General features: G+C 63.7%; 6 non-coding genes across 6 annotated transcripts; all 6 read right to left on the bottom strand.

Moving 5' to 3' along the window:
* Positions 1 to 2,711: 2,711 nt before the first annotated feature.
* On the bottom strand, positions 2,712 to 2,830 carry LOC142876511 (5S ribosomal RNA). The gene has a single exon (XR_012923412.1). It is a non-coding gene; the product is annotated as a 5S ribosomal RNA (ribosomal RNA).
* Positions 2,831 to 6,355: 3,525 nt separating this feature from the next.
* LOC142876510 (5S ribosomal RNA) lies at positions 6,356 to 6,474 on the bottom strand. The gene has a single exon (XR_012923411.1). It is a non-coding gene; the product is annotated as a 5S ribosomal RNA (ribosomal RNA).
* Positions 6,475 to 10,002: 3,528 nt separating this feature from the next.
* On the bottom strand, positions 10,003 to 10,121 carry LOC142876509 (5S ribosomal RNA). The gene has a single exon (XR_012923410.1). It is a non-coding gene; the product is annotated as a 5S ribosomal RNA (ribosomal RNA).
* Positions 10,122 to 13,646: 3,525 nt separating this feature from the next.
* LOC142876508 (5S ribosomal RNA) lies at positions 13,647 to 13,765 on the bottom strand. Its single transcript, XR_012923409.1, has one exon. It is a non-coding gene; the product is annotated as a 5S ribosomal RNA (ribosomal RNA).
* A 3,528-nt stretch (positions 13,766 to 17,293) lies between these two features.
* Positions 17,294 to 17,412, bottom strand: LOC142876507 (5S ribosomal RNA). Its single transcript, XR_012923408.1, has one exon. It is a non-coding gene; the product is annotated as a 5S ribosomal RNA (ribosomal RNA).
* Positions 17,413 to 20,937: 3,525 nt separating this feature from the next.
* On the bottom strand, positions 20,938 to 21,056 carry LOC142876506 (5S ribosomal RNA). The gene has a single exon (XR_012923407.1). It is a non-coding gene; the product is annotated as a 5S ribosomal RNA (ribosomal RNA).
* Between the last annotated feature and the right edge of the window lie 3,400 nt (positions 21,057 to 24,456).

The raw sequence follows: 24,456 nt of genomic DNA, 5'->3' as shown, positions 1-24,456 counted from the left end.
GGCCATTAGATATTGGATTCCAGCTTCATTGAGGTCATTTCACTAATGAGTGCACCGGAAAGAGTTTCCTAATCCATCTGTGAGGGTGGCAACTGAAAGAGAATTTTAAAGCTGACAGAATAGGCGAGGAAAGGCATAGGAGATTTCCACACCCAGTAAGGAAGCCTTTCCCGAAATGGAAGAAAGAAACGAGCAAACAGAAACACCGGTAGCCCGCCAGGATCAGAGTCTGCCCCCGAGAGAAAGTACCCTGACCAGGTTCACCCGTGGGTGGGTGGCGAGCTAGCGGCATTCAGAAGAGCGAGGCCCGCAGTCTGTGCAGAAGACACCTGCACTCGGGTGTGTGTGTGGCGGCACGATTCACAAGCAGCTCCAGATGTTAAGCCAAGGAGAAGCCAGGGAGTTCCCAACGCCCCAGGTGTCCTCAGCCCACGACTGGCTGCTGGGGGAATGCGAAGCCCGGCTCCTTGTCTCAGAGCGGGACAACCAGGAGGTGTGACGTACACCCCGGGGTTCCCAGGAGGATCAGGCTGAAGCTGGGACTTGGCCTGAAAGTGTCCCCTCGCATGGCCACCCCCTTCCCCTTCCTGCTCCTCTACTCCTGGTGCCCCTCCATCCAGGGGCCAGACCTTAAAGAGTCACCCGCAAGAGAATCCTGGTCCCAAAGGAGCCTTCTGGGGGACCTGTGCTGAGAGAGGTTGTGGGCATGGCCCGCTGGGGCTCTGCCCGACCCAGGGCTGAGAGATGCAACCTCCCAGCTCTGGGTCCCTGCAGGGGAAGCGTTGGCAAGCACAGGGCCAGTCCTCCAAAGGCCCAGGTGCAGGGAGCCCAGGCCAAGCAGCCTGTGGAAGAAGCCACCCCGGGAAGACGACTGCAGGCCACGGCCCTTCCCACCTCCTCCTCCTCCTCCTCCTGCTCCTCCACCCCCACCGACCTCCCACCCCCCACCCCCGACATGGCGCAGGGCTCAGAGACACCTCAGACACTTGCTACCCAAAGTGCAAAGGGCATCAGTTGCTCCTCCAAACCCCCCCCCCTGCCCAGCAGACCGCGTCGTCCAGCCAGCCCCCGGGCCTCCCTGGGGTGCCCAGCACAAAAGTGCAGACAACCACCGGACCCTCAATCTCAGTTTTCGGATGTTTTTGCCACTCTAAGGACCCGCAGGCCAGCTGGGCCTTCTGGCAGGACAGAGAGCCCCGGAATCCGACGTGGAGAGCTGGGTGTACGTCCCCACGAGGAGGCGGTCCCCACCTCCGCGGCTCTCCCCTTGCGGGGGGGGGGTGAAAGCAGCCACGGGGCCTCGGAGAAGACACCAGGCTGGGCGCCCGCCCCACAGTGGGGGCACGTCCCCCGCAGGCCACTTAGCGACGGCCGCCGGCCGGCGGACGGTTGGGTGGCGCGAGACGCTGCGGCCGCCCTGCTACCGGGTTCCTGGGAGGGCGTCCTGGAACCAGCGTCCACACCAAGCCCTTGGAAGGCCCAGGCGACGGAGGAGCCCCGTCAGGCAGGGGCCGAGGACGGTGACGGCCCGGGCGGGGAGGAGCGTGTCAGGCAGGGGCAGAGGACGGTGACAGGTGACAGGCCGGGCGGGAAGGAGTCAGTCAGGCAGGGGCCGAGGAGGAGACGGGCTGGGTAAGGGTTAGGGTTAGAGTCAGGGCACAAGTCACAATCGCAAAGACCTGGAAGCGACCCGAGTGCCCATCGACCCACGAGTGCGTAAATGAAATGTGGCGCGTGGACACCACGGAGTGCTATTCAGCTAGGAGGAGCAGCGGTGAGAGGGCACCTCTCGTGGTTCTCCTGGCCAGAGCTGGAACCCGTTCCAGTAAGCCAGGTAGCCCAAGAATGGACACACGAGCACCACGTGCTCGCGCTCACCAGCAAATGGGTACGAACCGATGGACACCTAAGTGGACACAGAGGAATCACCTTCATCGGGTGGGTGTCGGGCGGGTGGGGGGAGGGGATGGGCATACACCTCCATTAGGAATGGGGTGGGTGCGCACCGACTGGGGCATGGGCGCACTTGAGGCTCTGACCCGAGGGGGGAGGCTGGGAGAGGGCAACGTACCCGACCCTAACATTGGTACCCCCACAATACGCTGGAACGACATCAGAGGTAAATGAATAAGAACACAGGGGGGAGGGGGGCACGGGCAACACATGTCACCTTAATACTTGGACTCCCATCATCTGCTTGAAAAGAGAGAGAAAAGAAAATGCAATCATAGAGATAAGAGACACTTTTTAAAAATAATGAATCCGAAGAGAAAAGTAAAAGGAGGCCTGTGGAGCAGGTCTGGGTGCGACTCCGGATCCCCCAACATCAGGTGCCACCACCAAAGATTCCTACGTGTAGCCCATAGAACCCCAAAAGCAACGGGACGAGTTCTGGTCACATACTCCCTCCAAATGACATCCTGGCCTTCTTCTGGAACTCCCTCCCCTCTCAGACTCTCAAGGTTTCCTCCAGCGTGTCGGTTCCCACAGAGCAGACCTTTGGTCTGAGACCTGACAGTCCAGAAGCCACGCATGCTGCCGCGTGACGGCGGTGTCGCGGCTTGGGACAAGAGGAGGCCCCACGGTGCGGGCTGGGGCGCCAGGCACCGCGGCGGGCGCTGAGGGTGGGGGTGACCCCCACCCCGGGCCGCCGCCTCGCTCCCAGAGAGGGGACAGAACAAGAGGCAAAACAAAAAAAAAAAAAAAGAAGAAGCCTACGGCACCCGGTATTCCCAGGCGGTCTCCCATCCAAGTACTAACCAGGCCCGACCCTGCTTAGCTTCCGAGACCAGACGAGGTCGGGCGCGTTCAGGGTGGTGTGGCCCTAGACGGCGGAGGGCGCCCCTGCCCCGCTCAAGAAGCCGAGCCTCTCTGCGCTTCCCCGCCGCCTCCTCCCGCCCCAGGCCCCGCACCGGCGCTGACCCGCGCCGGGCCGGGCCTGTTGAGTTCACCGGCCGGGTCCGGCGGGCTCCGAGGGACGGGGGTGACAGGCGGGGCGGGGCGGGCAGGGAGCGGTGGGCCGGGGTGGGGGGCTGTCTCTCTATACACACACACACACACACACACACACTCACACTCACACAAGATGCGCCTCCACGGCTGGACTCGCCAAGGTGGAGACCTTCCAGCCCCCTTCCTCTCCTCGCCTGGCCTCCTTCACCTACCCGCCCCCCACCCCCAGCTCGTGGCCGCCCCCGCCGCCGCCGCCGCCGCCGCCGCCGCCGCCGATTGCGCACGCGCGGATCGCCCGCCCTTTGACCCCAGGCAGGGGCCGCCCTCCCCGACAACCCCTTTCAGCTGGGCCCCCCACCCTGTGGGTGGGCTGCCGCCTATTCCCCCGGGCCCCGGGCTGGGGCACAGCGCATGGGGGAGGGGAGCGAGTGTATGGGGCGTCTCTCTCTCTCTCTAGGGATGTGTCCCATGGGTGGGGTGGCGTGGTTTGTGGGGCGCTGAAGAAATCAGTCCCCTCCATCTCCTACCTCTGGAAAACGCCCAAGCCCTTGGAGAACTGCCGGCAACGCGACCGGGGGGGCCGGGACCCTCCTCTGCGTCCTCCTGTGGCCCAGTCCAAGGGGCCGGGGCCTGGGCCTGGCCGGGGCTGCATTGGACCCCGACCACCCTGGCGTGTGGACTCGCTAAAAATCGGCCATTAGATATTGGATTCCAGCTTCATTGAGGTCATTTCACTAATGAGTGCACCGGAAAGAGTTTCCTAATCCATCTGTGAGGGTGGCAACTGAAAGAGAATTTTAAAGCTGACAGAATAGGCGAGGAAAGGCATAGGAGATTTCCACACCCAGTAAGGAAGCCTTTCCCGAAATGGAAGAAAGAAACGAGCAAACAGAAACACCGGTAGCCCGCCAGGATCAGAGTCTGCCCCCGAGAGAAAGTACCCTGACCAGGTTCACCCGTGGGTGGGTGGCGAGCTAGCGGCATTCAGAAGAGCGAGGCCCGCAGTCTGTGCAGAAGACACCTGCACTCGGGTGTGTGTGTGGCGGCACGATTCACAAGCAGCTCCAGATGTTAAGCCAAGGAGAAGCCAGGGAGTTCCCAACGCCCCAGGTGTCCTCAGCCCACGACTGGCTGCTGGGGGAATGCGAAGCCCGGCTCCTTGTCTCAGAGCGGGACAACCAGGAGGTGTGACGTACACCCCGGGGTTCCCAGGAGGATCAGGCTGAAGCTGGGACTTGGCCTGAAAGTGTCCCCTCGCATGGCCACCCCCTTCCCCTTCCTGCTCCTCTACTCCTGGTGCCCCTCCATCCAGGGGCCAGACCTTAAAGAGTCACCCGCAAGAGAATCCTGGTCCCAAAGGAGCCTTCTGGGGGACCCGTGCTGAGAGAGGTTGTGGGCATGGCCCGCTGGGGCTCTGCCCGACCCAGGGCTGAGAGATGCAACCTCCCAGCTCTGGGTCCCTGCAGGGGAAGCGTTGGCAAGCACAGGGCCAGTCCTCCAAAGGCCCAGGTGCAGGGAGCCCAGGCCAAGCAGCCTGTGGAAGAAGCCACCCCGGGAAGACGACTGCAGGCCACGGCCCTTCCCACCTCCTCCTCCTCCTCCTCCTGCTCCTCCACCCCCACCGACCTCCCACCCCCCACCCCCGACATGGCGCAGGGCTCAGAGACACCTCAGACACTTGCTACCCAAAGTGCAAAGGGCATCAGTTGCTCCTCCAAACCCCCCCCCCTGCCCAGCAGACCGCGTCGTCCAGCCAGCCCCCGGGCCTCCCTGGGGTGCCCAGCACAAAAGTGCAGACAACCACCGGACCCTCAATCTCAGTTTTCGGATGTTTTTGCCACTCTAAGGACCCGCAGGCCAGCTGGGCCTTCTGGCAGGACAGAGAGCCCCGGAATCCGACGTGGAGAGCTGGGTGTACGTCCCCACGAGGAGGCGGTCCCCACCTCCGCGGCTCTCCCCTTGCGGGGGGGGGGTGAAAGCAGCCACGGGGCCTCGGAGAAGACACCAGGCTGGGCGCCCGCCCCACAGTGGGGGCACGTCCCCCGCAGGCCACTTAGCGACGGCCGCCGGCCGGCGGACGGTTGGGTGGCGCGAGACGCTGCGGCCGCCCTGCTACCGGGTTCCTGGGAGGGCGTCCTGGAACCAGCGTCCACACCAAGCCCTTGGAAGGCCCAGGCGACGGAGGAGCCCCGTCAGGCAGGGGCCGAGGACGGTGACGGCCCGGGCGGGGAGGAGCGTGTCAGGCAGGGGCAGAGGACGGTGACAGGTGACAGGCCGGGCGGGAAGGAGTCAGTCAGGCAGGGGCCGAGGAGGAGACGGGCTGGGTAAGGGTTAGGGTTAGAGTCAGGGCACAAGTCACAATCGCAAAGACCTGGAAGCGACCCGAGTGCCCATCGACCCACGAGTGCGTAAATGAAATGTGGCGCGTGGACACCACGGAGTGCTATTCAGCTAGGAGGAGCAGCGGTGAGAGGGCACCTCTCGTGGTTCTCCTGGCCAGAGCTGGAACCCGTTCCAGTAAGCCAGGTAGCCCAAGAATGGACACACGAGCACCACGTGCTCGCGCTCACCAGCAAATGGGTACGAACCGATGGACACCTAAGTGGACACAGAGGAATCACCTTCATCGGGTGGGTGTCGGGCGGGTGGGGGGAGGGGATGGGCATACACCTCCATTAGGAATGGGGTGGGTGCGCACCGACTGGGGGATGGGCGCACTTGAGGCTCTGACCCGAGGGGGGAGGCAGGGAGAGGGCAACGTACCCGACCCTAACATTGGTACCCCCACAATACGCTGGAACGACATCAGAGGTAAATGAATAAGAACACAGGGGGGAGGGGGGCACGGGCAACACATGTCACCTTAATACTTGGACTCCCATCATCTGCTTGAAAAGAGAGAGAAAAGAAAATGCAATCATAGAGATAAGAGACACTTTTTAAAAATAATGAATCCGAAGAGAAAAGTAAAAGGAGGCCTGTGGAGCAGGTCTGGGTGCGACTCCGGATCCCCCAACATCAGGTGCCACCACCAAAGATTCCTACGTGTAGCCCATAGAACCCCAAAAGCAACGGGACGAGTTCTGGTCACATACTCCCTCCAAATGACATCCTGGCCTTCTTCTGGAACTCCCTCCCCTCTCAGACTCTCAAGGTTTCCTCCAGCGTGTCGGTTCCCACAGAGCAGACCTTTGGTCTGAGACCTGACAGTCCAGAAGCCACGCATGCTGCCGCGTGACGGCGGTGTCGCGGCTTGGGACAAGAGGAGGCCCCACGGTGCGGGCTGGGGCGCCAGGCACCGCGGCGGGCGCTGAGGGTGGGGGTGACCCCCACCCCGGGCCGCCGCCTCGCTCCCAGAGAGGGGACAGAACAAGAGGCAAAACAAAAAAAAAAAAAAAGAAGAAGCCTACGGCACCCGGTATTCCCAGGCGGTCTCCCATCCAAGTACTAACCAGGCCCGACCCTGCTTAGCTTCCGAGACCAGACGAGGTCGGGCGCGTTCAGGGTGGTGTGGCCCTAGACGGCGGAGGGCGCCCCTGCCCCGCTCAAGAAGCCGAGCCTCTCTGCGCTTCCCCGCCGCCTCCTCCCGCCCCAGGCCGCGCACCGGCGCTGACCCGCGCCGGGCCGGGCCTGTTGAGTTCACCGGCCGGGTCCGGCGGGCTCCGAGGGACGGGGGTGACAGGCGGGGCGGGGCGGGCAGGGAGCGGTGGGCCGGGGTGGGGGGCTGTCTCTCTATACACACACACACACACACACACACACTCACACTCACACAAGATGCGCCTCCACGGCTGGACTCGCCAAGGTGGAGACCTTCCAGCCCCCTTCCTCTCCTCGCCTGGCCTCCTTCACCTACCCGCCCCCCACCCCCAGCTCGTGGCCGCCCCCGCCGCCGCCGCCGCCGCCGCCGCCGCCGCCGCCGATTGCGCACGCGCGGATCGCCCGCCCTTTGACCCCAGGCAGGGGCCGCCCTCCCCGACAACCCCTTTCAGCTGGGCCCCCCACCCTGTGGGTGGGCTGCCGCCTATTCCCCCGGGCCCCGGGCTGGGGCACAGCGCATGGGGGAGGGGAGCGAGTGTATGGGGCGTCTCTCTCTCTCTCTAGGGATGTGTCCCATGGGTGGGGTGGCGTGGTTTGTGGGGCGCTGAAGAAATCAGTCCCCTCCATCTCCTACCTCTGGAAAACGCCCAAGCCCTTGGAGAACTGCCGGCAACGCGACCGGGGGGGCCGGGACCCTCCTCTGCGTCCTCCTGTGGCCCAGTCCAAGGGGCCGGGGCCTGGGCCTGGCCGGGGCTGCATTGGACCCCGACCACCCTGGCGTGTGGACTCGCTAAAAATCGGCCATTAGATATTGGATTCCAGCTTCATTGAGGTCATTTCACTAATGAGTGCACCGGAAAGAGTTTCCTAATCCATCTGTGAGGGTGGCAACTGAAAGAGAATTTTAAAGCTGACAGAATAGGCGAGGAAAGGCATAGGAGATTTCCACACCCAGTAAGGAAGCCTTTCCCGAAATGGAAGAAAGAAACGAGCAAACAGAAACACCGGTAGCCCGCCAGGATCAGAGTCTGCCCCCGAGAGAAAGTACCCTGACCAGGTTCACCCGTGGGTGGGTGGCGAGCTAGCGGCATTCAGAAGAGCGAGGCCCGCAGTCTGTGCAGAAGACACCTGCACTCGGGTGTGTGTGTGGCGGCACGATTCACAAGCAGCTCCAGATGTTAAGCCAAGGAGAAGCCAGGGAGTTCCCAACGCCCCAGGTGTCCTCAGCCCACGACTGGCTGCTGGGGGAATGCGAAGCCCGGCTCCTTGTCTCAGAGCGGGACAACCAGGAGGTGTGACGTACACCCCGGGGTTCCCAGGAGGATCAGGCTGAAGCTGGGACTTGGCCTGAAAGTGTCCCCTCGCATGGCCACCCCCTTCCCCTTCCTGCTCCTCTACTCCTGGTGCCCCTCCATCCAGGGGCCAGACCTTAAAGAGTCACCCGCAAGAGAATCCTGGTCCCAAAGGAGCCTTCTGGGGGACCCGTGCTGAGAGAGGTTGTGGGCATGGCCCGCTGGGGCTCTGCCCGACCCAGGGCTGAGAGATGCAACCTCCCAGCTCTGGGTCCCTGCAGGGGAAGCGTTGGCAAGCACAGGGCCAGTCCTCCAAAGGCCCAGGTGCAGGGAGCCCAGGCCAAGCAGCCTGTGGAAGAAGCCACCCCGGGAAGACGACTGCAGGCCACGGCCCTTCCCACCTCCTCCTCCTCCTCCTCCTGCTCCTCCACCCCCACCGACCTCCCACCCCCCACCCCCGACATGGCGCAGGGCTCAGAGACACCTCAGACACTTGCTACCCAAAGTGCAAAGGGCATCAGTTGCTCCTCCAAACCCCCCCCCCTGCCCAGCAGACCGCGTCGTCCAGCCAGCCCCCGGGCCTCCCTGGGGTGCCCAGCACAAAAGTGCAGACAACCACCGGACCCTCAATCTCAGTTTTCGGATGTTTTTGCCACTCTAAGGACCCGCAGGCCAGCTGGGCCTTCTGGCAGGACAGAGAGCCCCGGAATCCGACGTGGAGAGCTGGGTGTACGTCCCCACGAGGAGGCGGTCCCCACCTCCGCGGCTCTCCCCTTGCGGGGGGGGGGTGAAAGCAGCCACGGGGCCTCGGAGAAGACACCAGGCTGGGCGCCCGCCCCACAGTGGGGGCACGTCCCCCGCAGGCCACTTAGCGACGGCCGCCGGCCGGCGGACGGTTGGGTGGCGCGAGACGCTGCGGCCGCCCTGCTACCGGGTTCCTGGGAGGGCGTCCTGGAACCAGCGTCCACACCAAGCCCTTGGAAGGCCCAGGCGACGGAGGAGCCCCGTCAGGCAGGGGCCGAGGACGGTGACGGCCCGGGCGGGGAGGAGCGTGTCAGGCAGGGGCAGAGGACGGTGACAGGTGACAGGCCGGGCGGGAAGGAGTCAGTCAGGCAGGGGCCGAGGAGGAGACGGGCTGGGTAAGGGTTAGGGTTAGAGTCAGGGCACAAGTCACAATCGCAAAGACCTGGAAGCGACCCGAGTGCCCATCGACCCACGAGTGCGTAAATGAAATGTGGCGCGTGGACACCACGGAGTGCTATTCAGCTAGGAGGAGCAGCGGTGAGAGGGCACCTCTCGTGGTTCTCCTGGCCAGAGCTGGAACCCGTTCCAGTAAGCCAGGTAGCCCAAGAATGGACACACGAGCACCACGTGCTCGCGCTCACCAGCAAATGGGTACGAACCGATGGACACCTAAGTGGACACAGAGGAATCACCTTCATCGGGTGGGTGTCGGGCGGGTGGGGGGAGGGGATGGGCATACACCTCCATTAGGAATGGGGTGGGTGCGCACCGACTGGGGGATGGGCGCACTTGAGGCTCTGACCCGAGGGGGGAGGCAGGGAGAGGGCAACGTACCCGACCCTAACATTGGTACCCCCACAATACGCTGGAACGACATCAGAGGTAAATGAATAAGAACACAGGGGGGAGGGGGGCACGGGCAACACATGTCACCTTAATACTTGGACTCCCATCATCTGCTTGAAAAGAGAGAGAAAAGAAAATGCAATCATAGAGATAAGAGACACTTTTTAAAAATAATGAATCCGAAGAGAAAAGTAAAAGGAGGCCTGTGGAGCAGGTCTGGGTGCGACTCCGGATCCCCCAACATCAGGTGCCACCACCAAAGATTCCTACGTGTAGCCCATAGAACCCCAAAAGCAACGGGACGAGTTCTGGTCACATACTCCCTCCAAATGACATCCTGGCCTTCTTCTGGAACTCCCTCCCCTCTCAGACTCTCAAGGTTTCCTCCAGCGTGTCGGTTCCCACAGAGCAGACCTTTGGTCTGAGACCTGACAGTCCAGAAGCCACGCATGCTGCCGCGTGACGGCGGTGTCGCGGCTTGGGACAAGAGGAGGCCCCACGGTGCGGGCTGGGGCGCCAGGCACCGCGGCGGGCGCTGAGGGTGGGGGTGACCCCCACCCCGGGCCGCCGCCTCGCTCCCAGAGAGGGGACAGAACAAGAGGCAAAACAAAAAAAAAAAAAAAGAAGAAGCCTACGGCACCCGGTATTCCCAGGCGGTCTCCCATCCAAGTACTAACCAGGCCCGACCCTGCTTAGCTTCCGAGACCAGACGAGGTCGGGCGCGTTCAGGGTGGTGTGGCCCTAGACGGCGGAGGGCGCCCCTGCCCCGCTCAAGAAGCCGAGCCTCTCTGCGCTTCCCCGCCGCCTCCTCCCGCCCCAGGCCCCGCACCGGCGCTGACCCGCGCCGGGCCGGGCCTGTTGAGTTCACCGGCCGGGTCCGGCGGGCTCCGAGGGACGGGGGTGACAGGCGGGGCGGGGCGGGCAGGGAGCGGTGGGCCGGGGTGGGGGGCTGTCTCTCTATACACACACACACACACACACACACACTCACACTCACACAAGATGCGCCTCCACGGCTGGACTCGCCAAGGTGGAGACCTTCCAGCCCCCTTCCTCTCCTCGCCTGGCCTCCTTCACCTACCCGCCCCCCACCCCCAGCTCGTGGCCGCCCCCGCCGCCGCCGCCGCCGCCGCCGCCGCCGCCGATTGCGCACGCGCGGATCGCCCGCCCTTTGACCCCAGGCAGGGGCCGCCCTCCCCGACAACCCCTTTCAGCTGGGCCCCCCACCCTGTGGGTGGGCTGCCGCCTATTCCCCCGGGCCCCGGGCTGGGGCACAGCGCATGGGGGAGGGGAGCGAGTGTATGGGGCGTCTCTCTCTCTCTCTAGGGATGTGTCCCATGGGTGGGGTGGCGTGGTTTGTGGGGCGCTGAAGAAATCAGTCCCCTCCATCTCCTACCTCTGGAAAACGCCCAAGCCCTTGGAGAACTGCCGGCAACGCGACCGGGGGGGCCGGGACCCTCCTCTGCGTCCTCCTGTGGCCCAGTCCAAGGGGCCGGGGCCTGGGCCTGGCCGGGGCTGCATTGGACCCCGACCACCCTGGCGTGTGGACTCGCTAAAAATCGGCCATTAGATATTGGATTCCAGCTTCATTGAGGTCATTTCACTAATGAGTGCACCGGAAAGAGTTTCCTAATCCATCTGTGAGGGTGGCAACTGAAAGAGAATTTTAAAGCTGACAGAATAGGCGAGGAAAGGCATAGGAGATTTCCACACCCAGTAAGGAAGCCTTTCCCGAAATGGAAGAAAGAAACGAGCAAACAGAAACACCGGTAGCCCGCCAGGATCAGAGTCTGCCCCCGAGAGAAAGTACCCTGACCAGGTTCACCCGTGGGTGGGTGGCGAGCTAGCGGCATTCAGAAGAGCGAGGCCCGCAGTCTGTGCAGAAGACACCTGCACTCGGGTGTGTGTGTGGCGGCACGATTCACAAGCAGCTCCAGATGTTAAGCCAAGGAGAAGCCAGGGAGTTCCCAACGCCCCAGGTGTCCTCAGCCCACGACTGGCTGCTGGGGGAATGCGAAGCCCGGCTCCTTGTCTCAGAGCGGGACAACCAGGAGGTGTGACGTACACCCCGGGGTTCCCAGGAGGATCAGGCTGAAGCTGGGACTTGGCCTGAAAGTGTCCCCTCGCATGGCCACCCCCTTCCCCTTCCTGCTCCTCTACTCCTGGTGCCCCTCCATCCAGGGGCCAGACCTTAAAGAGTCACCCGCAAGAGAATCCTGGTCCCAAAGGAGCCTTCTGGGGGACCCGTGCTGAGAGAGGTTGTGGGCATGGCCCGCTGGGGCTCTGCCCGACCCAGGGCTGAGAGATGCAACCTCCCAGCTCTGGGTCCCTGCAGGGGAAGCGTTGGCAAGCACAGGGCCAGTCCTCCAAAGGCCCAGGTGCAGGGAGCCCAGGCCAAGCAGCCTGTGGAAGAAGCCACCCCGGGAAGACGACTGCAGGCCACGGCCCTTCCCACCTCCTCCTCCTCCTCCTCCTGCTCCTCCACCCCCACCGACCTCCCACCCCCCACCCCCGACATGGCGCAGGGCTCAGAGACACCTCAGACACTTGCTACCCAAAGTGCAAAGGGCATCAGTTGCTCCTCCAAACCCCCCCCCCTGCCCAGCAGACCGCGTCGTCCAGCCAGCCCCCGGGCCTCCCTGGGGTGCCCAGCACAAAAGTGCAGACAACCACCGGACCCTCAATCTCAGTTTTCGGATGTTTTTGCCACTCTAAGGACCCGCAGGCCAGCTGGGCCTTCTGGCAGGACAGAGAGCCCCGGAATCCGACGTGGAGAGCTGGGTGTACGTCCCCACGAGGAGGCGGTCCCCACCTCCGCGGCTCTCCCCTTGCGGGGGGGGGGTGAAAGCAGCCACGGGGCCTCGGAGAAGACACCAGGCTGGGCGCCCGCCCCACAGTGGGGGCACGTCCCCCGCAGGCCACTTAGCGACGGCCGCCGGCCGGCGGACGGTTGGGTGGCGCGAGACGCTGCGGCCGCCCTGCTACCGGGTTCCTGGGAGGGCGTCCTGGAACCAGCGTCCACACCAAGCCCTTGGAAGGCCCAGGCGACGGAGGAGCCCCGTCAGGCAGGGGCCGAGGACGGTGACGGCCCGGGCGGGGAGGAGCGTGTCAGGCAGGGGCAGAGGACGGTGACAGGTGACAGGCCGGGCGGGAAGGAGTCAGTCAGGCAGGGGCCGAGGAGGAGACGGGCTGGGTAAGGGTTAGGGTTAGAGTCAGGGCACAAGTCACAATCGCAAAGACCTGGAAGCGACCCGAGTGCCCATCGACCCACGAGTGCGTAAATGAAATGTGGCGCGTGGACACCACGGAGTGCTATTCAGCTAGGAGGAGCAGCGGTGAGAGGGCACCTCTCGTGGTTCTCCTGGCCAGAGCTGGAACCCGTTCCAGTAAGCCAGGTAGCCCAAGAATGGACACACGAGCACCACGTGCTCGCGCTCACCAGCAAATGGGTACGAACCGATGGACACCTAAGTGGACACAGAGGAATCACCTTCATCGGGTGGGTGTCGGGCGGGTGGGGGGAGGGGATGGGCATACACCTCCATTAGGAATGGGGTGGGTGCGCACCGACTGGGGGATGGGCGCACTTGAGGCTCTGACCCGAGGGGGGAGGCAGGGAGAGGGCAACGTACCCGACCCTAACATTGGTACCCCCACAATACGCTGGAACGACATCAGAGGTAAATGAATAAGAACACAGGGGGGAGGGGGGCACGGGCAACACATGTCACCTTAATACTTGGACTCCCATCATCTGCTTGAAAAGAGAGAGAAAAGAAAATGCAATCATAGAGATAAGAGACACTTTTTAAAAATAATGAATCCGAAGAGAAAAGTAAAAGGAGGCCTGTGGAGCAGGTCTGGGTGCGACTCCGGATCCCCCAACATCAGGTGCCACCACCAAAGATTCCTACGTGTAGCCCATAGAACCCCAAAAGCAACGGGACGAGTTCTGGTCACATACTCCCTCCAAATGACATCCTGGCCTTCTTCTGGAACTCCCTCCCCTCTCAGACTCTCAAGGTTTCCTCCAGCGTGTCGGTTCCCACAGAGCAGACCTTTGGTCTGAGACCTGACAGTCCAGAAGCCACGCATGCTGCCGCGTGACGGCGGTGTCGCGGCTTGGGACAAGAGGAGGCCCCACGGTGCGGGCTGGGGCGCCAGGCACCGCGGCGGGCGCTGAGGGTGGGGGTGACCCCCACCCCGGGCCGCCGCCTCGCTCCCAGAGAGGGGACAGAACAAGAGGCAAAACAAAAAAAAAAAAAAAGAAGAAGCCTACGGCACCCGGTATTCCCAGGCGGTCTCCCATCCAAGTACTAACCAGGCCCGACCCTGCTTAGCTTCCGAGACCAGACGAGGTCGGGCGCGTTCAGGGTGGTGTGGCCCTAGACGGCGGAGGGCGCCCCTGCCCCGCTCAAGAAGCCGAGCCTCTCTGCGCTTCCCCGCCGCCTCCTCCCGCCCCAGGCCGCGCACCGGCGCTGACCCGCGCCGGGCCGGGCCTGTTGAGTTCACCGGCCGGGTCCGGCGGGCTCCGAGGGACGGGGGTGACAGGCGGGGCGGGGCGGGCAGGGAGCGGTGGGCCGGGGTGGGGGGCTGTCTCTCTATACACACACACACACACACACACACACTCACACTCACACAAGATGCGCCTCCACGGCTGGACTCGCCAAGGTGGAGACCTTCCAGCCCCCTTCCTCTCCTCGCCTGGCCTCCTTCACCTACCCGCCCCCCACCCCCAGCTCGTGGCCGCCCCCGCCGCCGCCGCCGCCGCCGCCGCCGCCGCCGCCGATTGCGCACGCGCGGATCGCCCGCCCTTTGACCCCAGGCAGGGGCCGCCCTCCCCGACAACCCCTTTCAGCTGGGCCCCCCACCCTGTGGGTGGGCTGCCGCCTATTCCCCCGGGCCCCGGGCTGGGGCACAGCGCATGGGGGAGGGGAGCGAGTGTATGGGGCGTCTCTCTCTCTCTCTAGGGATGTGTCCCATGGGTGGGGTGGCGTGGTTTGTGGGGCGCTGAAGAAATCAGTCCCCTCCATCTCCTACCTCTGGAAAACGCCCAAGCCCTTGGAGAACTGCCGGCAACGCGACCGGGGGGGCCGGGACCCTCCTCTGCGTCCTCCTGTGGCCCAGTCCAAGGGGCCGGGGCCTGGGCCTGGCCGGGGCTGCATTGGACCCCGACCACCCTGGCGTGTGGACTCGCTAAAAATCGGCCATTAGATATTGGATTCCAGCTTCATTGAGGTCATTTCACTAATGAGTGCACCGGAAAGAGTTTCCTAATCCATCTGTGAGGGTGGCAACTGAAAGAGAATTTTAAAGCTGACAGAATAGGCGAGGAAAGGCATAGGAGATTTCCACACCCAGTAAGGAAGCCTTTCCCGAAATGGAAGAAAGAAACGAGCAAACAGAAACACCGGTAGCCCGCCAGGATCAGAGTCTGCCCCCGAGAGAAAGTACCCTGACCAGGTTCACCCGTGGGTGGGTGGCGAGCTAGCGGCATTCAGAAGAGCGAGGCCCGCAGTCTGTGCAGAAGACACCTGCACTCGGGTGTGTGTGTGGCGGCACGATTCACAAGCAGCTCCAGATGTTAAGCCAAGGAGAAGCCAGGGAGTTCCCAACGCCCCAGGTGTCCTCAGCCCACGACTGGCTGCTGGGGGAATGCGAAGCCCGGCTCCTTGTCTCAGAGCGGGACAACCAGGAGGTGTGACGTACACCCCGGGGTTCCCAGGAGGATCAGGCTGAAGCTGGGACTTGGCCTGAAAGTGTCCCCTCGCATGGCCACCCCCTTCCCCTTCCTGCTCCTCTACTCCTGGTGCCCCTCCATCCAGGGGCCAGACCTTAAAGAGTCACCCGCAAGAGAATCCTGGTCCCAAAGGAGCCTTCTGGGGGACCCGTGCTGAGAGAGGTTGTGGGCATGGCCCGCTGGGGCTCTGCCCGACCCAGGGCTGAGAGATGCAACCTCCCAGCTCTGGGTCCCTGCAGGGGAAGCGTTGGCAAGCACAGGGCCAGTCCTCCAAAGGCCCAGGTGCAGGGAGCCCAGGCCAAGCAGCCTGTGGAAGAAGCCACCCCGGGAAGACGACTGCAGGCCACGGCCCTTCCCACCTCCTCCTCCTCCTCCTCCTGCTCCTCCACCCCCACCGACCTCCCACCCCCCACCCCCGACATGGCGCAGGGCTCAGAGACACCTCAGACACTTGCTACCCAAAGTGCAAAGGGCATCAGTTGCTCCTCCAAACCCCCCCCCCTGCCCAGCAGACCGCGTCGTCCAGCCAGCCCCCGGGCCTCCCTGGGGTGCCCAGCACAAAAGTGCAGACAACCACCGGACCCTCAATCTCAGTTTTCGGATGTTTTTGCCACTCTAAGGACCCGCAGGCCAGCTGGGCCTTCTGGCAGGACAGAGAGCCCCGGAATCCGACGTGGAGAGCTGGGTGTACGTCCCCACGAGGAGGCGGTCCCCACCTCCGCGGCTCTCCCCTTGCGGGGGGGGGGTGAAAGCAGCCACGGGGCCTCGGAGAAGACACCAGGCTGGGCGCCCGCCCCACAGTGGGGGCACGTCCCCCGCAGGCCACTTAGCGACGGCCGCCGGCCGGCGGACGGTTGGGTGGCGCGAGACGCTGCGGCCGCCCTGCTACCGGGTTCCTGGGAGGGCGTCCTGGAACCAGCGTCCACACCAAGCCCTTGGAAGGCCCAGGCGACGGAGGAGCCCCGTCAGGCAGGGGCCGAGGACGGTGACGGCCCGGGCGGGGAGGAGCGTGTCAGGCAGGGGCAGAGGACGGTGACAGGTGACAGGCCGGGCGGGAAGGAGTCAGTCAGGCAGGGGCCGAGGAGGAGACGGGCTGGGTAAGGGTTAGGGTTAGAGTCAGGGCACAAGTCACAATCGCAAAGACCTGGAAGCGACCCGAGTGCCCATCGACCCACGAGTGCGTAAATGAAATGTGGCGCGTGGACACCACGGAGTGCTATTCAGCTAGGAGGAGCAGCGGTGAGAGGGCACCTCTCGTGGTTCTCCTGGCCAGAGCTGGAACCCGTTCCAGTAAGCCAGGTAGCCCAAGAATGGACACACGAGCACCACGTGCTCGCGCTCACCAGCAAATGGGTACGAACCGATGGACACCTAAGTGGACACAGAGGAATCACCTTCATCGGGTGGGTGTCGGGCGGGTGGGGGGAGGGGATGGGCATACACCTCCATTAGGAATGGGGTGGGTGCGCACCGACTGGGGGATGGGCGCACTTGAGGCTCTGACCCGAGGGGGGAGGCAGGGAGAGGGCAACGTACCCGACCCTAACATTGGTACCCCCACAATACGCTGGAACGACATCAGAGGTAAATGAATAAGAACACAGGGGGGAGGGGGGCACGGGCAACACATGTCACCTTAATACTTGGACTCCCATCATCTGCTTGAAAAGAGAGAGAAAAGAAAATGCAATCATAGAGATAAGAGACACTTTTTAAAAATAATGAATCCGAAGAGAAAAGTAAAAGGAGGCCTGTGGAGCAGGTCTGGGTGCGACTCCGGATCCCCCAACATCAGGTGCCACCACCAAAGATTCCTACGTGTAGCCCATAGAACCCCAAAAGCAACGGGACGAGTTCTGGTCACATACTCCCTCCAAATGACATCCTGGCCTTCTTCTGGAACTCCCTCCCCTCTCAGACTCTCAAGGTTTCCTCCAGCGTGTCGGTTCCCACAGAGCAGACCTTTGGTCTGAGACCTGACAGTCCAGAAGCCACGCATGCTGCCGCGTGACGGCGGTGTCGCGGCTTGGGACAAGAGGAGGCCCCACGGTGCGGGCTGGGGCGCCAGGCACCGCGGCGGGCGCTGAGGGTGGGGGTGACCCCCACCCCGGGCCGCCGCCTCGCTCCCAGAGAGGGGACAGAACAAGAGGCAAAACAAAAAAAAAAAAAAAGAAGAAGCCTACGGCACCCGGTATTCCCAGGCGGTCTCCCATCCAAGTACTAACCAGGCCCGACCCTGCTTAGCTTCCGAGACCAGACGAGGTCGGGCGCGTTCAGGGTGGTGTGGCCCTAGACGGCGGAGGGCGCCCCTGCCCCGCTCAAGAAGCCGAGCCTCTCTGCGCTTCCCCGCCGCCTCCTCCCGCCCCAGGCCCCGCACCGGCGCTGACCCGCGCCGGGCCGGGCCTGTTGAGTTCACCGGCCGGGTCCGGCGGGCTCCGAGGGACGGGGGTGACAGGCGGGGCGGGGCGGGCAGGGAGCGGTGGGCCGGGGTGGGGGGCTGTCTCTCTATACACACACACACACACACACACACACTCACACTCACACAAGATGCGCCTCCACGGCTGGACTCGCCAAGGTGGAGACCTTCCAGCCCCCTTCCTCTCCTCGCCTGGCCTCCTTCACCTACCCGCCCCCCACCCCCAGCTCGTGGCCGCCCCCGCCGCCGCCGCCGCCGCCGCCGCCGCCGCCGATTGCGCACGCGCGGATCGCCCGCCCTTTGACCCCAGGCAGGGGCCGCCCTCCCCGACAACCCCTTTCAGCTGGGCCCCCCACCCTGTGGGTGGGCTGCCGCCTATTCCCCCGGGCCCCGGGCTGGGGCACAGCGCATGGGGGAGGGGAGCGAGTGTATGGGGCGTCTCTCTCTCTCTCTAGGGATGTGTCCCATGGGTGGGGTGGCGTGGTTTGTGGGGCGCTGAAGAAATCAGTCCCCTCCATCTCCTACCTCTGGAAAACGCCCAAGCCCTTGGAGAACTGCCGGCAACGCGACCGGGGGGGCCGGGACCCTCCTCTGCGTCCTCCTGTGGCCCAGTCCAAGGGGCCGGGGCCTGGGCCTGGCCGGGGCTGCATTGGACCCCGACCACCCTGGCGTGTGGACTCGCTAAAAATCGGCCATTAGATATTGGATTCCAGCTTCATTGAGGTCATTTCACTAATGAGTGCACCGGAAAGAGTTTCCTAATCCATCTGTGAGGGTGGCAACTGAAAGAGAATTTTAAAGCTGACAGAATAGGCGAGGAAAGGCATAGGAGATTTCCACACCCAGTAAGGAAGCCTTTCCCGAAATGGAAGAAAGAAACGAGCAAACAGAAACACCGGTAGCCCGCCAGGATCAGAGTCTGCCCCCGAGAGAAAGTACCCTGACCAGGTTCACCCGTGGGTGGGTGGCGAGCTAGCGGCATTCAGAAGAGCGAGGCCCGCAGTCTGTGCAGAAGACACCTGCACTCGGGTGTGTGTGTGGCGGCACGATTCACAAGCAGCTCCAGATGTTAAGCCAAGGAGAAGCCAGGGAGTTCCCAACGCCCCAGGTGTCCTCAGCCCACGACTGGCTGCTGGGGGAATGCGAAGCCCGGCTCCTTGTCTCAGAGCGGGACAACCAGGAGGTGTGACGTACACCCCGGGGTTCCCAGGAGGATCAGGCTGAAGCTGGGACTTGGCCTGAAAGTGTCCCCTCGCATGGCCACCCCCTTCCCCTTCCTGCTCCTCTACTCCTGGTGCCCCTCCATCCAGGGGCCAGACCTTAAAGAGTCACCCGCAAGAGAATCCTGGTCCCAAAGGAGCCTTCTGGGGGACCCGTGCTGAGAGAGGTTGTGGGCATGGCCCGCTGGGGCTCTGCCCGACCCAGGGCTGAGAGATGCAACCTCCCAGCTCTGGGTCCCTGCAGGGGAAGCGTTGGCAAGCACAGGGCCAGTCCTCCAAAGGCCCAGGTGCAGGGAGCCCAGGCCAAGCAGCCTGTGGAAGAAGCCACCCCGGGAAGACGACTGCAGGCCACGGCCCTTCCCACCTCCTCCTCCTCCTCCTCCTGCTCCTCCACCCCCACCGACCTCCCACCCCCCACCCCCGACATGGCGCAGGGCTCAGAGACACCTCAGACACTTGCTACCCAAAGTGCAAAGGGCATCAGTTGCTCCTCCAAACCCCCCCCCCTGCCCAGCAGACCGCGTCGTCCAGCCAGCCCCCGGGCCTCCCTGGGGTGCCCAGCACAAAAGTGCAGACAACCACCGGACCCTCAATCTCAGTTTTCGGATGTTTTTGCCACTCTAAGGACCCGCAGGCCAGCTGGGCCTTCTGGCAGGACAGAGAGCCCCGGAATCCGACGTGGAGAGCTGGGTGTACGTCCCCACGAGGAGGCGGTCCCCACCTCCGCGGCTCTCCCCTTGCGGGGGGGGGGTGAAAGCAGCCACGGGGCCTCGGAGAAGACACCAGGCTGGGCGCCCGCCCCACAGTGGGGGCACGTCCCCCGCAGGCCACTTAGCGACGGCCGCCGGCCGGCGGACGGTTGGGTGGCGCGAGACGCTGCGGCCGCCCTGCTACCGGGTTCCTGGGAGGGCGTCCTGGAACCAGCGTCCACACCAAGCCCTTGGAAGGCCCAGGCGACGGAGGAGCCCCGTCAGGCAGGGGCCGAGGACGGTGACGGCCCGGGCGGGGAGGAGCGTGTCAGGCAGGGGCAGAGGACGGTGACAGGTGACAGGCCGGGCGGGAAGGAGTCAGTCAGGCAGGGGCCGAGGAGGAGACGGGCTGGGTAAGGGTTAGGGTTAGAGTCAGGGCACAAGTCACAATCGCAAAGACCTGGAAGCGACCCGAGTGCCCATCGACCCACGAGTGCGTAAATGAAATGTGGCGCGTGGACACCACGGAGTGCTATTCAGCTAGGAGGAGCAGCGGTGAGAGGGCACCTCTCGTGGTTCTCCTGGCCAGAGCTGGAACCCGTTCCAGTAAGCCAGGTAGCCCAAGAATGGACACACGAGCACCACGTGCTCGCGCTCACCAGCAAATGGGTACGAACCGATGGACACCTAAGTGGACACAGAGGAATCACCTTCATCGGGTGGGTGTCGGGCGGGTGGGGGGAGGGGATGGGCATACACCTCCATTAGGAATGGGGTGGGTGCGCACCGACTGGGGGATGGGCGCACTTGAGGCTCTGACCCGAGGGGGGAGGCAGGGAGAGGGCAACGTACCCGACCCTAACATTGGTACCCCCACAATACGCTGGAACGACATCAGAGGTAAATGAATAAGAACACAGGGGGGAGGGGGGCACGGGCAACACATGTCACCTTAATACTTGGACTCCCATCATCTGCTTGAAAAGAGAGAGAAAAGAAAATGCAATCATAGAGATAAGAGACACTTTTTAAAAATAATGAATCCGAAGAGAAAAGTAAAAGGAGGCCTGTGGAGCAGGTCTGGGTGCGACTCCGGATCCCCCAACATCAGGTGCCACCACCAAAGATTCCTACGTGTAGCCCATAGAACCCCAAAAGCAACGGGACGAGTTCTGGTCACATACTCCCTCCAAATGACATCCTGGCCTTCTTCTGGAACTCCCTCCCCTCTCAGACTCTCAAGGTTTCCTCCAGCGTGTCGGTTCCCACAGAGCAGACCTTTGGTCTGAGACCTGACAGTCCAGAAGCCACGCATGCTGCCGCGTGACGGCGGTGTCGCGGCTTGGGACAAGAGGAGGCCCCACGGTGCGGGCTGGGGCGCCAGGCACCGCGGCGGGCGCTGAGGGTGGGGGTGACCCCCACCCCGGGCCGCCGCCTCGCTCCCAGAGAGGGGACAGAACAAGAGGCAAAACAAAAAAAAAAAAAAAGAAGAAGCCTACGGCACCCGGTATTCCCAGGCGGTCTCCCATCCAAGTACTAACCAGGCCCGACCCTGCTTAGCTTCCGAGACCAGACGAGGTCGGGCGCGTTCAGGGTGGTGTGGCCCTAGACGGCGGAGGGCGCCCCTGCCCCGCTCAAGAAGCCGAGCCTCTCTGCGCTTCCCCGCCGCCTCCTCCCGCCCCAGGCCCCGCACCGGCGCTGACCCGCGCCGGGCCGGGCCTGTTGAGTTCACCGGCCGGGTCCGGCGGGCTCCGAGGGACGGGGGTGACAGGCGGGGCGGGGCGGGCAGGGAGCGGTGGGCCGGGGTGGGGGGCTGTCTCTCTATACACACACACACACACACACACACACACTCACACTCACACTCACACAAGATGCGCCTCCACGGCTGGACTCGCCAAGGTGGAGACCTTCCAGCCCCCTTCCTCTCCTCGCCTGGCCTCCTTCACCTACCCGCCCCCCACCCCCAGCTCGTGGCCGCCCCCGCCGCCGCCGCCGCCGATTGCGCACGCGCGGATCGCCCGCCCTTTGACCCCAGGCAGGGGCCGCCCTCCCCGACAACCCCTTTCAGCTGGGCCCCCCACCCTGTGGGTGGGCTGCCGCCTATTCCCCCGGGCCCCGGGCTGGGGCACAGCGCATGGGGGAGGGGAGCGAGTGTATGGGGCGTCTCTCTCTCTCTCTAGGGATGTGTCCCATGGGTGGGGTGGCGTGGTTTGTGGGGCGCTGAAGAAATCAGTCCCCTCCATCTCCTACCTCTGGAAAACGCCCAAGCCCTTGGAGAACTGCCGGCAACGCGACCGGGGGGGCCGGGACCCTCCTCTGTGTCCTCCTGTGGCCCAGTCCAAGGGGCCGGGGCCTGGGCCTGGCCGGGGCTGCATTGGACCCCGACCACCCTGGCGTGTGGACTCGCTAAAAATCGGCCATTAGATATTGGATTCCAGCTTCATTGAGGTCATTTCACTAATGAGTGCACCGGAAAGAGTTTCCTAATCCATCTGTGAGGGTGGCAACTGAAAGAGAATTTTAAAGCTGACAGAATAGGCGAGGAAAGGCATAGGAGATTTCCACACCCAGTAAGGAAGCCTTTCCCGAAATGGAAGAAAGAAACGAGCAAACAGAAACACCGGTAGCCCGCCAGGATCAGAGTCTGCCCCCGAGAGAAAGTACCCTGACCAGGTTCACCCGTGGGTGGGTGGCGAGCTAGCGGCATTCAGAAGAGCGAGGCCCGCAGTCTGTGCAGAAGACACCTGCACTCGGGTGTGTGTGTGGCGGCACGATTCACAAGCAGCTCCAGATGTTAAGCCAAGGAGAAGCCAGGGAGTTCCCAACGCCCCAGGTGTCCTCAGCCCACGACTGGCTGCTGGGGGAATGCGAAGCCCGGCTCCTTGTCTCAGAGCGGGACAACCAGGAGGTGTGACGTACACCCCGGGGTTCCCAGGAGGATCAGGCTGAAGCTGGGACTTGGCCTGAAAGTGTCCCCTCGCATGGCCACCCCCTTCCCCTTCCTGCTCCTCTACTCCTGGTGCCCCTCCATCCAGGGGCCAGACCTTAAAGAGTCACCCGCAAGAGAATCCTGGTCCCAAAGGAGCCTTCTGGGGGACCCGTGCTGAGAGAGGTTGTGGGCATGGCCCGCTGGGGCTCTGCCCGACCCAGGGCTGAGAGATGCAACCTCCCAGCTCTGGGTCCCTGCAGGGGAAGCGTTGGCAAGCACAGGGCCAGTCCTCCAAAGGCCCAGGTGCAGGGAGCCCAGGCCAAGCAGCCTGTGGAAGAAGCCACCCCGGGAAGACGACTGCAGGCCACGGCCCTTCCCACCTCCTCCTCCTCCTCCTCCTGCTCCTCCACCCCCACCGACCTCCCACCCCCCACCCCCGACATGGCGCAGGGCTCAGAGACACCTCAGACACTTGCTACCCAAAGTGCAAAGGGCATCAGTTGCTCCTCCAAACCCCCCCCCCTGCCCAGCAGACCGCGTCGTCCAGCCAGCCCCCGGGCCTCCCTGGGGTGCCCAGCACAAAAGTGCAGACAACCACCGGACCCTCAATCTCAGTTTTCGGATGTTTTTGCCACTCTAAGGACCCGCAGGCCAGCTGGGCCTTCTGGCAGGACAGAGAGCCCCGGAATCCGACGTGGAGAGCTGGGTGTACGTCCCCACGAGGAGGCGGTCCCCACCTCCGCGGCTCTCCCCTTGCGGGGGGGGGGGTGAAAGCAGCCACGGGGCCTCGGAGAAGACACCAGGCTGGGCGCCCGCCCCACAGTGGGGGCACGTCCCCCGCAGGCCACTTAGCGACGGCCGCCGGCCGGCGGACGGTTGGGTGGCGCGAGACGCTGCGGCCGCCCTGCTACCGGGTTCCTGGGAGGGCGTCCTGGAACCAGCGTCCACACCAAGCCCTTGGAAGGCCCAGGCGACGGAGGAGCCCCGTCAGGCAGGGGCCGAGGACGGTGACGGCCCGGGCGGGGAGGAGCGTGTCAGGCAGGGGCAGAGGACGGTGACAGGTGACAGGCCGGGCGGGAAGGAGTCAGTCAGGCAGGGGCCGAGGAGGAGACGGGCTGGGTAAGGGTTAGGGTTAGAGTCAGGGCACAAGTCACAATCGCAAAGACCTGGAAGCGACCCGAGTGCCCATCGACCCACGAGTGCGTAAATGAAATGTGGCGCGTGGACACCACGGAGTGCTATTCAGCTAGGAGGAGCAGCGGTGAGAGGGCACCTCTCGTGGTTCTCCTGGCCAGAGCTGGAACCCGTTCCAGTAAGCCAGGTAGCCCAAGAATGGACACACGAGCACCACGTGCTCGCGCTCACCAGCAAATGGGTACGAACCGATGGACACCTAAGTGGACACAGAGGAATCACCTTCATCGGGTGGGTGTCGGGCGGGTGGGGGGAGGGGATGGGCATACACCTCCATTAGGAATGGGGTGGGTGCGCACCGACTGGGGCATGGGCGCACTTGAGGCTCTGACCCGAGGGGGGAGGCTGGGAGAGGGCAACGTACCCGACCTTAACATTGGTACCCCCACAATACGCTGGAACGACATCAGAGGTAAATGAATAAGAACACAGGGGGGAGGGGGGCACGGGCAACACATGTCACCTTAATACTTGGACTCCCATCATCTGCTTGAAAAGAGAGAGAAAAGAAAATGCAATCATAGAGATAAGAGACACTTTTTAAAAATAATGAATCCGAAGAGAAAAGTAAAAGGAGGCCTGTGGAGCAGGTCTGGGTGCGACTCCGGATCCCCCAACATCAGGTGCCACCACCAAAGATTCCTACGTGTAGCCCATAGAACCCCAAAAGCAACGGGACGAGTTCTGGTCACATACTCCCTCCAAATGACATCCTGGCCTTCTTCTGGAACTCCCTCCCCTCTCAGACTCTCAAGGTTTCCTCCAGCGTGTCGGTTCCCACAGAGCAGACCTTTGGTCTGAGACCTGACAGTCCAGAAGCCACGCATGCTGCCGCGTGACGGCGGTGTCGCGGCTTGGGACAAGAGGAGGCCCCACGGTGCGGGC

The sequence above is a fragment of the Microcebus murinus genome, chromosome 15, assembly GCF_040939455.1.
Source record: "Microcebus murinus isolate Inina chromosome 15, M.murinus_Inina_mat1.0, whole genome shotgun sequence".
NCBI classification, from domain to species: Eukaryota; Metazoa; Chordata; class Mammalia; order Primates; family Cheirogaleidae; genus Microcebus; species Microcebus murinus.
This window is presented reverse-complemented; position numbering and strand designations above follow the sequence as displayed.